Source organism: Zingiber officinale, chromosome 8B (genome assembly GCF_018446385.1).
Source record: "Zingiber officinale cultivar Zhangliang chromosome 8B, Zo_v1.1, whole genome shotgun sequence".
In the NCBI taxonomy this organism is placed as follows: Eukaryota; Viridiplantae; Streptophyta; class Magnoliopsida; order Zingiberales; family Zingiberaceae; genus Zingiber; species Zingiber officinale.
Genome location: NC_056001.1, coordinates 99,269,755 through 99,279,367, shown reverse-complemented (window position 1 = coordinate 99,279,367; position 9,613 = coordinate 99,269,755). Strand labels below are relative to the sequence as shown.

Sequence of the window (9,613 nt, the reverse complement as noted above, 5' to 3'; positions counted from 1 at the left end):
AAGACACTCAACATTATGTATGACTTTTAGTACATTACCAGTCGATCAAAAGCCAAGTGAGTACCCATGTGCTCATATACGCTCGGCCAAGCAAGGCATGACCGAGCATAAAGGCATTTAGCCTTATGAAAACTTTTAGTATATTACCAGCCGAGTGAAGGTCGAGTGGGCACCAATGTGTGTCTGCACACACTCGGTCAAGCAAAGTCCAACCGAGCGTAAAGGCATTTAGCCTTATAGAAGATCTTAGTATATTACCGGCCGAGTGAAGATCGAGCGAGCACCAATGTGTGCCTACACGCGCTCGGTCAGGCAAAGTCTGACCGAGTGTAGAAGCATTTAGCCTTATAGAAGCTCTTAGTATATTACCGGCCGAGTGAAGGCCAAGTGGGCACCAAGTGTTGGAACCCCAAGGTTGTTTTGATGTGATCAATAAGTTAAGTTAGGTCATGTTGTGTTTTAACCTTGTGTCTAAGTGTGCAAGAGCTTAGGAGCACAAGGATTCGATCAAAAGACGCAGCTAGCGAGAAGGACGACACGGGAGAGAGCCGACGGGCTCGGTGTGTCCAAGGGATGAGGCGCTGCAGAAGAGTACACAGGTGGACGAGAAGGAAGCGTGCGGCGTTTCCAAGGGACAAGAAGCCGGAGCGGAAGGTTGCTTAAGAAGGACGAAATTGGCTTCGGGTGAGCCTTATTTCAGTTGGCTGAAATCACCCAAGCGAGCGGAGCCGTAGTGGAAGACTCGGACCGATGTGAGCAACACTAGAGCCAAGGGCCCAGACCAAAAGTCAACTAAGTTGATTTTAGTAGTCCAGGCACTTGGACCCATTCCGAGCGTCCGGACCAGTCTGAGCGCCCGGAGCGATTCCGGGTGCCTGGAACCTAATTTTGACGGAATCGCGTTTGACCACGATCCATTGCGAAGGGGATAAAATTTTATCCCCCTCCCAAGTTCCTAGAACCCTCCAGGCACCCCGACCAAGGCTATAAATATAGCCTTGGTCCAGAAGCTTTTGATAAGAACAAGAATTAGCAATATAACACTTATGAGCTTCCATTTCAAGTTTAGCTTCTTTTTTTTACGCTTTCACTGCTGTAAGAGACTTCTCCGCCTGAAAGAGATCTTTTTAGTGTGTGATTCATTTCTTGGATTAACAACCTCACCAGTTGTAACTAAGTCATGTCTGTAAGCTTCTTCTTTTAGTTTATTGCTTTCTTTATTTAATTATATGCAAGTGTTATTTTAAAAGTTTGAGAAGGGTTGTGTTTTAATTTATGCAGGGCTATTCAACCCCCCCCCCCCCTTTCTAGCCGGTCAACACGGTCCAATAAGTGGTATCAGAGCCAGGATGCTTCAGGAGGACTAACCGCCGATCGAAGCACAGAATCAATGGTCGGACCAAGTATATACTCGTCAAAGTTAAAAGGGGAATTCGCTGGCTGGAAAAAGCGAATGCAGGTATTTTTTAAAACCGACTTCGAATTACTTTTAATAATGAAGTTTGATTTTGTAGCACCCGAAGGTAAGGAGGAATACCAGTGGACGAAAAAGGAGCAGGCCAACTATGTGGCAAATGACAAAGCAGAGTTTCATCTGCTAAGCATCCTTCCGCCATAAGAAGTCAACCGGATCGGCACCTACAACTCAGCAAAGGAACTTTAGGAGAAGTTCGTTGAGCTACACGAAGGGACGTCTGAAGCCAAGCTCGCGAGACGGGATTTACTTCGTAACCAACTCACCAACTTGCAATTCGGAGAGGACGAAACCATTGCGCATCTCCACTCGAGGATTAAGTAGCTCATCACCGAATTCTCGAATCTCGGAGAAAAGGTAAGTAACCAAGATTCGCTAAGGTATTCTTTTAATGTCTTCCCTAGGAACACAAAATGGGCATCACTAGTAGATGCTTTTTATATATCTAAGGACTTAGAATCTATTTCCTTATAAGAATTATTTTCCACATTTGAAGTGCATGAATCGAGATGTGTAGGTACGTAGGAGAAGAAGAACAACATCGCCCTCAAAGCATCGAGAGACGAACCTGAGTCAGAGTCTTCTCTCGATGATGAGGAACTGGTAATGATGGTAAGGTGCTTTAAGAAATTATGTAAACCTAGAAAAACTAATCATCCGCATGGTAGAAAGAAAAGGACGATCCGATGCTACCACTGCAATGAAGAAGGGCACGTCAAGGACAACTGCCCCAAGCTAAGAAGCAAGGACAAAGTAAAGAAGTCTGTCCAACCGAACAAATTCAAGACACTAAAAGCGACGTGGGATGATACGCCGTCCGAATCGGAAGTCAAGGCTTTTTCCGAACTTGCATTAATGGAAAGTCATCAAGACGAGGACTACGATTCAAGCTCATCCGAAATGAGCATCAAGAGCATCGATGAAAGGGGAGCTACGTCGGAAGAAAGCAACAGTTCAGGGGGAGACATGGATAATGAGATCGACAAGGTAAGTCAGGTACGATCTCTTCCTCCCGATAAATTATTTAAGTTCGTTAAATTATATTAACTAAAGATTGCTGTAAATTTGAAAAAGAGATTAAGAATTTAAAATTAATTCTAGCTAAATCTTGCCCATTAGAAGAGTTAGACAAAGTAAAAGTAGAAAATGAAAATTTGAAAAGATAAGTAGATAACTTGAAAAATCATACATATTCATCAAATACAAGCTTTAGAAAATTCACTCATTTTAATTGGTATTATAGATATCACAAGGAACAAATTAGGAATATTTCAAATAAATATATCCCCAAAAAGTTCTTAGTTAATCCAGTTGGCTGGAACCTACATTGAGTTCCAAAGTCTTGTCTAACTTAAACTTTAATTAGACTTGGTGCTTTCAGCAAAAAAATTAAACATTTAATTTCTTTATGATACTTTGTCTCGAAAGTGGTCGTTGCTCCAATAATCAAGAAGGTCTAGTGTCTCGCCACTGCTTAGAAGCCAAGTATTGAAATAAAAAGTTTAATTGACTAACTAAAAAAATATTAAATTGAAATTAAATAATGTTTTAAAAGGTTACTCAATTCATTTGTAAATTCTCAAAAATATTTATACTTGAAAAATTTTAGAAATTTTTTTTCTAGAATTTTTTTTCTGCAAAATTGTCTAAACTTAGATTTTTTTTAACTTAGAAATTTTTTTCTGCTTAGAAATTTTTTCTAAAAAAGTATTGAAATAAGTTTCAAAATTTTTCAAAAGTGTTCAAAATTATTATCCTTAGATTTTCTCTTGGTACCCCATTTTTTATGTGATCAAAAGGGGAGAAGGAAAAGGTTAAGTCTAGGGGGAGGTAAATTACAATTATTTTTATATTTTTTTTTTACACTTTATTGCAATATTATTTGTTTTACTTTTATGTCTATTTACCCTAACTTAACTTAGGTTGTTCACATCAAAAATGAGGAGATTGTTGGAACCCCAAGGTTGTTTTGGTGTAATCAACAAGTTAAGTTAAGTCCTATGGTGTTTTAATCTTGTGTCTAAGTGTGCAGGAGCTTAGGAGCACAGGGAGTCGAGCAAAAGACGCAGCTAGCGAGAAGGACGGCACGGGAGAGAGCCGACGGGCTCTGTGCGTCCGAGGGATGAGGCACTGCGGAAGAGTACGCGGGCGGACGAGAAGGAAGCGCGCGGTGTTTCTGAGGGACGAGAAGCCGGAGCGGAAGGTTGCTCGAGAAGGCCGAAATTGGTTTCGGGTGAGCCTTATTTCGGTTGGCCGAAATCACCCAAACGAGCAGAGCCGGAGCGGAAGACCCGAACCGAGGCGAGCAGCACCGAAGCAGAGGGCCCCGACCAAAAGTCAACTAAGTTGACTTTAGTGGTCTGGGCGCCCGGACCCATTCCGAACACCCGGACCAGTCCAGGCACCCAGAACGATTCCGAGCACCCAGAACCTAATTTTGACCAAATTACGTTTAACCGCAATCCGTTGCGAAGGGGATAAAATTTTATCCCCCTCCCAGGCACCTAGAACCTTCCTGGTGCCCCAACCAAGGCTATAAATACAGCCTTAGTCCAGAAGCTTTTGACAAGAACAAGAATTAGCAATATAACACTTGTGATCTTTCATTTCTAGTTTATTTTTTAGTTTTTGCGCTTTCACTGCTGTAAGACGCTTCTCCTCCTGAAGGAGATCTTTTTAGTGTGTGATTCATTCCTTAGATTAATAATCTTCCCGGTTATAACCAAGTCAAGTCTATGAGCCTTTCTTTTAGTTTATTGCTTTCTTTATTTAATTATATGCAAGTGTTCTTTTAAAAGTTCGAGAAGGGTTGTGTTTTAATTTGTGCAGGACTATTCAACCCCCCTAGCCGGTCAACGCCGTCCAACACCAAGGAATGCCTGCATGCGCTTGGTTAGGCAAAGCTCGACCAAGCATAAAGACATTTAGCCTTATAGAAGCTCTTAGTATATTATCGATCGAGTGAAGGCCGAGTGGGTACCAATGAGTAACTGCACGCGCTTGGTCAGGCAAAGCCCGACTAATCGTAAAGGCATTTTGCCTTATGGAAGCTCTTAGTATATTACCGGCCGAGTGAAGGCCGAGTGGGTAACAATGAGTGCTTGCACGCGCTTGGTCAGGCAACGCCCGACCGAGCGTAAAGGCATTTAGCCTTATGGAAACTCTTAGTATATTACCGGCCGAGTGAGGCTGAGTCGACACCAATGAGTGCCAGCACGCGCTCGGTCAAGCAAAGTCCAACCAAGCGTAGAGGCATTTAGCCTTATGAAAACTCTTAATATATTATTGGCCGAGGGAAGGTCGAGCGGGTACCAATGTGTGTCTTCACGCGCTCAGTCAGGCAAAGTTCGACCGAGCGTAAAGGTACTTAACTTTATAGCAGCTTATGGTATATTACCGGCCGGTAGCTTATGGTCAGTATGCATTCGGCTGGATAAAATCTGACCGGACGTAAGGGCACTCAGCCTCCTAAAGTTCATAAGTATTCTTGAACCGAAACATTCTTAGCAGGAGGTATTCTCAATATATATACGGCCGACTTGAACGATCGGTCGAAACATGCTTAACAGAAATATATGAGTATGACACTCCGGCAAACTTGACGGGAAATATCTTCTAGAAGCTTCTTCAGTTATAATGATGTGTTCATATGCATATCTCATCATAAATATGAGTCACAAACGATAAAAGAAGTACATCTGGGATACAAAAAAAATTCCTTAAAAAGATTATTGCAAGAAGCTCGGGATATGACTTCATCTCCTAACAAACCCTAATGAATCGGAGACTGCTTCACGAGTATGAAGGGCACATGAGGTAGTATAAAAAGGAGGATCCCCTCCGTTGGCAAGGTACGCAAATTCTAGCATCTAAAATCAATTTCAAAGTACTTCAATTATTGTTTTTCTTCTTCTTCTTCTTCCACTCTTGAGAGAGAAACTGACTTGAGCGTCGGAGGGTCTATCCAGTGATCCCCACCCCGGTCACAGGTCACTAACGCTTTGTTGGTTTGTCTCGCTATGCGTAGGATCATGGAGAGATTCTTTTAGGTCTCCAGGAGGCTATCTTCATCCAAGATCATCATTCACCAGAGTCAACGTACCACTTCACATATTTTAGACAGGATCAAAGTTAATAATAAGTATAAACAAATTTATAAATTAACTTGTAAATTAAGTTTTTTACGTACATTTATGTGTGGGTTTGTAGTTTTTTTTCTGAAGTTAATTTACAGACATAAAATATGAAATATTAGAGGCGTGATTTCATAAAATTCCGGTTTCGATTTTCGATGGAGAAACATGGGCCGCCTTTATCGGGCCAATAGGCTAAACTCTCCTCTTTTATGGAATCCGCCTGGCGCGTGAATAACATGTTTGGGACCGGACGGTTCGTTCTTCAAATTCCTCAAGTTCTTCTTCCATGCAGTCGATGTCGACATGGAGAATGAGAAAGTTTCGTATTTCTCGCCAAACTCGCAGAGAAAGCCGAGCACTATGATGGTGATCTTTTTCTTTTTTTTTAATCTATCTATCTGCCTCTGCTTCGCCGTATTTCTTTTGACCTAAATCTCGTACTTTTATCTTTTCATTTCAGTTCTCCTTTCAGTGTCGGAGTAAATAGGTGTGAATTTACTCCCTTTCTATTATTTTTTTAAGGGATTAAGCTATTTGAATGGGAAAGGTGCCTCCTTTTTTTTGTTTTTATTTATTATTATTATTATTATTTTACAATTTTTAATAGAGCACTTTTGTCGATCCCTAGTGGCTTTTTTATCATGTTGCTCTTTAATCCGATTGATGTTCCTGATTGGTAATTTTATGGCTAAGATTATGGGTTTGAATTTTGTTATTTGTTGGACATTGTGATTGTAATTTGTAATGTTGATATAGAAATGGTTGAAAACATGAAAAAAGTTGCCAAGCTTGATGTAGAGTTAACAGCAGAGGAGAGAAACCTCCTCTCAGTGGGCTACAAGAAGGTTGTTGGATCTCATCGAACCGCATGGCACATCATGTCTTTGATTGAGCAAAAAACAGGAGTCCAGCAGCAACGAGCAGAGTGTTAAGTTAATCCAAAGCTATCGGCAGAAGGTAGAAGAAGAACTGGTCCAGATTTGTGATGAAATTTTGGCCTTCATTGAACAACATCTTATCCCATTTTCGAGTAGTACCGAACCAACAATTTTCTATCACAAAATGTAAGCATATTATTCTCAAACATTATGCTAATTATCAACCAGCCAAACTTACTATTATTTTCAATTTCTTGTTTCAAAATTTTGAAGTTGAATAAAATTCTTAGGCAGCACAAATTTGAAAAGTTAGAGTTGGGAACTGAAACAAACTAGTTGTCATAAATGTTGGCGAGGATTAAAATTTCTTACTGTGTGCGAAAAGGAAATAGATATAGCATAGAACTTTTTTTTTTTATGTTTAAATTGTTTAACCATCATGATAATGACTTAGAAAAAGGCCTATTGAACGGCTTAGCTTGTTTATCTGTTTTTTACTATGCAAGATTGTTTGTTTGTCCCAGTTATGCACTTTTGTAACAAGTATTTTTTACCACTTTGTCTATTAATTTAATCTTCTAAAGTTTTTGGCCAGATGGCTGGTTGATAATTGTTACTACTTATCAGTTATCAGAGTTGTTAATTTGAATTGATGATTATGCCACCAAATCAAGCTTTGTTGAGCATACTTATTCTTGTTTCTCTGATTGCTTATGTGTATCTAAAGTTGCTTTGCTTTTGGTGACTAAGGAATTGCATTGACACTTTCTTGATTCATGGTGGCAAAAGGCGAATACGCTCACCCCCAGCGCCCCCGCCAATCCGTCCCAGGGCCAACATGGAGGAGGTAAATCACGGACGGCTACTTGATTCATGTACTTCTACAAGATTGTAAGTGACATTTCAATCATTTTAAAAGTACACAGTATCCATGAATTGTGCCTAGTTAACAAAGAATTATTTTCTTTTATTTTGTTTTTCCAATTTAATCAATCTATGTTGGTGTTGGTTCACTGATGAAGCTCCAACAATGGGGAAAGGGGGTTCATTACAATCAATAAGAACTGAAACTAAAGTCTGATGATTAGACATGAAGTTATGAATTAATATATTCTGTGGACTAGCAAGTAAAGGTATTATATTTTGTTAACTATGGCATCAAAACTATAAGATGTGCAATTATTAAACATAGGCTGTCATGTGCAAGATTGCTAAGTTATGATGAACGAGATCGATCGTGTTTCCCACAAAAATAATCAGAATGTGATGAACACATATCAGTATTTATAACTCGTTTTACAAATTACAATAGTACTTTGAACCCTGAATTTTTGTAGGAAAGGTACCCTTGTAAAAAAGGTTCTCTTAGTCCAACATGATGAAAGGGTTGGTAAGTTTGCAAGCCAACCATGCAGTTTGATTGGATTTTCATTCAGAAGTAACTTGGGCCGGAACTTCGCTTCACCTCCTTTTTATCATTTCTTTCTTTCCCTTTCTCTTCCATCTGAGAAAATGCAGCATTGTTTCTCAGAAGATTTCAGAAGTCATGTTCTCAAGAAAGTGCAACATTTTTTTTGTGTAAGAATTAGATATATTTAAGAAGGTTTTGTTTTTTTCTTAGGAAGGGCGATTATTCTCGCTACCTTGCAGAGTTCAAGACTGGAGAAGAAAAACAAAAAGCAGCTGATCAATCAATGAAAGCTTATGAGGCATGTCAAGATCCTATAACCTTTATCTTTAGCATCTTGGATAAGGATCTCGTATTCTTTAAAACATTATAGACAACTTATTCTTTTACGTCTTGCATTCTTAATGGCTACTTGTAATATTTTCCATCTCCATAGATTGCCTATGAGAAAGCCAAAATCAATTTGCTTCCAACTCATCCTATTAGACTCGGCCTGGCTCTAAATTTTTCAGTATTGTACTACGAAATCCTAAATTCTCCTGATAGGTATATATGCCTTCTTTCCAAATTATGCATCTGTTATTATTTGGTTGATTCTGCTCTTATCTTTATGGCTTGTTGATTTCTTTAGGGCATGCTATCTGGCAAAGCAAGCTTTTGATCTTGCAGTTGCAGAGCAAGACAACTCGAGTGAGGAACCGCATGAAGATAGCGCTTTGATCATACAGTTGCTAAGGGACAATCTCCGGCTATGGACTTCAAAGTTGCCTCCTGAGGATGAGGAAACAAAACTATATTGTAATAGTTCAGGTTATTATAACGCAACCAACGAAATACAAGAATCTTAGCTAAACAAAAGATTTGTCTAATTATTGATTGGTACTAGGAAATTACAAGATCAACTAGAACCTTTAACGGTCTTATGATGTTATTCTGCGAATAGAAACAGAAATGGGGAAGTTTTATACAACTCTGTGATACCAATTTGCTAGATTAAGCGAGATATGCTTACAATGCTGGTATTGCTAGTGTGGCTCTACATGCCATTATTTTTTCAAAAATGGAAATAGGTGGAGCCGAGTGGTTCACCCTAGAATCTATTACTTTTCATTGTAGTTGCTTACGGCTTAGCTTGATCCGTTTACGAATAATTTATCCATTTTTACGAAATAAATAGAGGAAAGTTTTTTATCGTGAAAATCTTTCTATAATTTTTATTTCCATCTCAAATAAACAAGACCTTAAATATCAAATCAGGGCTATTGTGTTATAATTTTCAAGACTATTTAGAACTTGATATTAATATGAAATGCCACCCTGACTAGAATCAAGTCATTAATAAATTTCTATTAGGTTCTAAAGCTAAAATCAACTGAGTGTTGGATGAGAAGTAATGAGCTTAGCTTGCCGATGCAGTGAACCAAATGGTTTATGGTTTCGGTATTCCGATCGAGATGGTTCGTGAGATCGCCAAACTAGGATCTAAGGATGCTACACTGATCGACGATGATGAATAAACATGTTTGATTTTGAACTCAAATATTGATCCAATATATTTCAGGCACCTTCAAGTTGCTCCAAAATAGCCTTCTAGTTTCCATAGTGAAACATAGGCAATAAAATTTTAGGAACCGATACGAAACATATTTATCTTCTAACACCAACTAGAAGTCTGATGAAAAGTTTAAATTGTCATAGTAGATCATGACACATATAT

General features: G+C 39.0%; 1 pseudogene; it reads left to right on the top strand.

Moving 5' to 3' along the window:
• The first annotated feature begins 5,285 nt into the window (after positions 1-5,285).
• On the top strand, positions 5,286-9,413 carry LOC122014084 (annotated as a pseudogene).
• Positions 9,414-9,613: the final 200 nt, after the last annotated feature.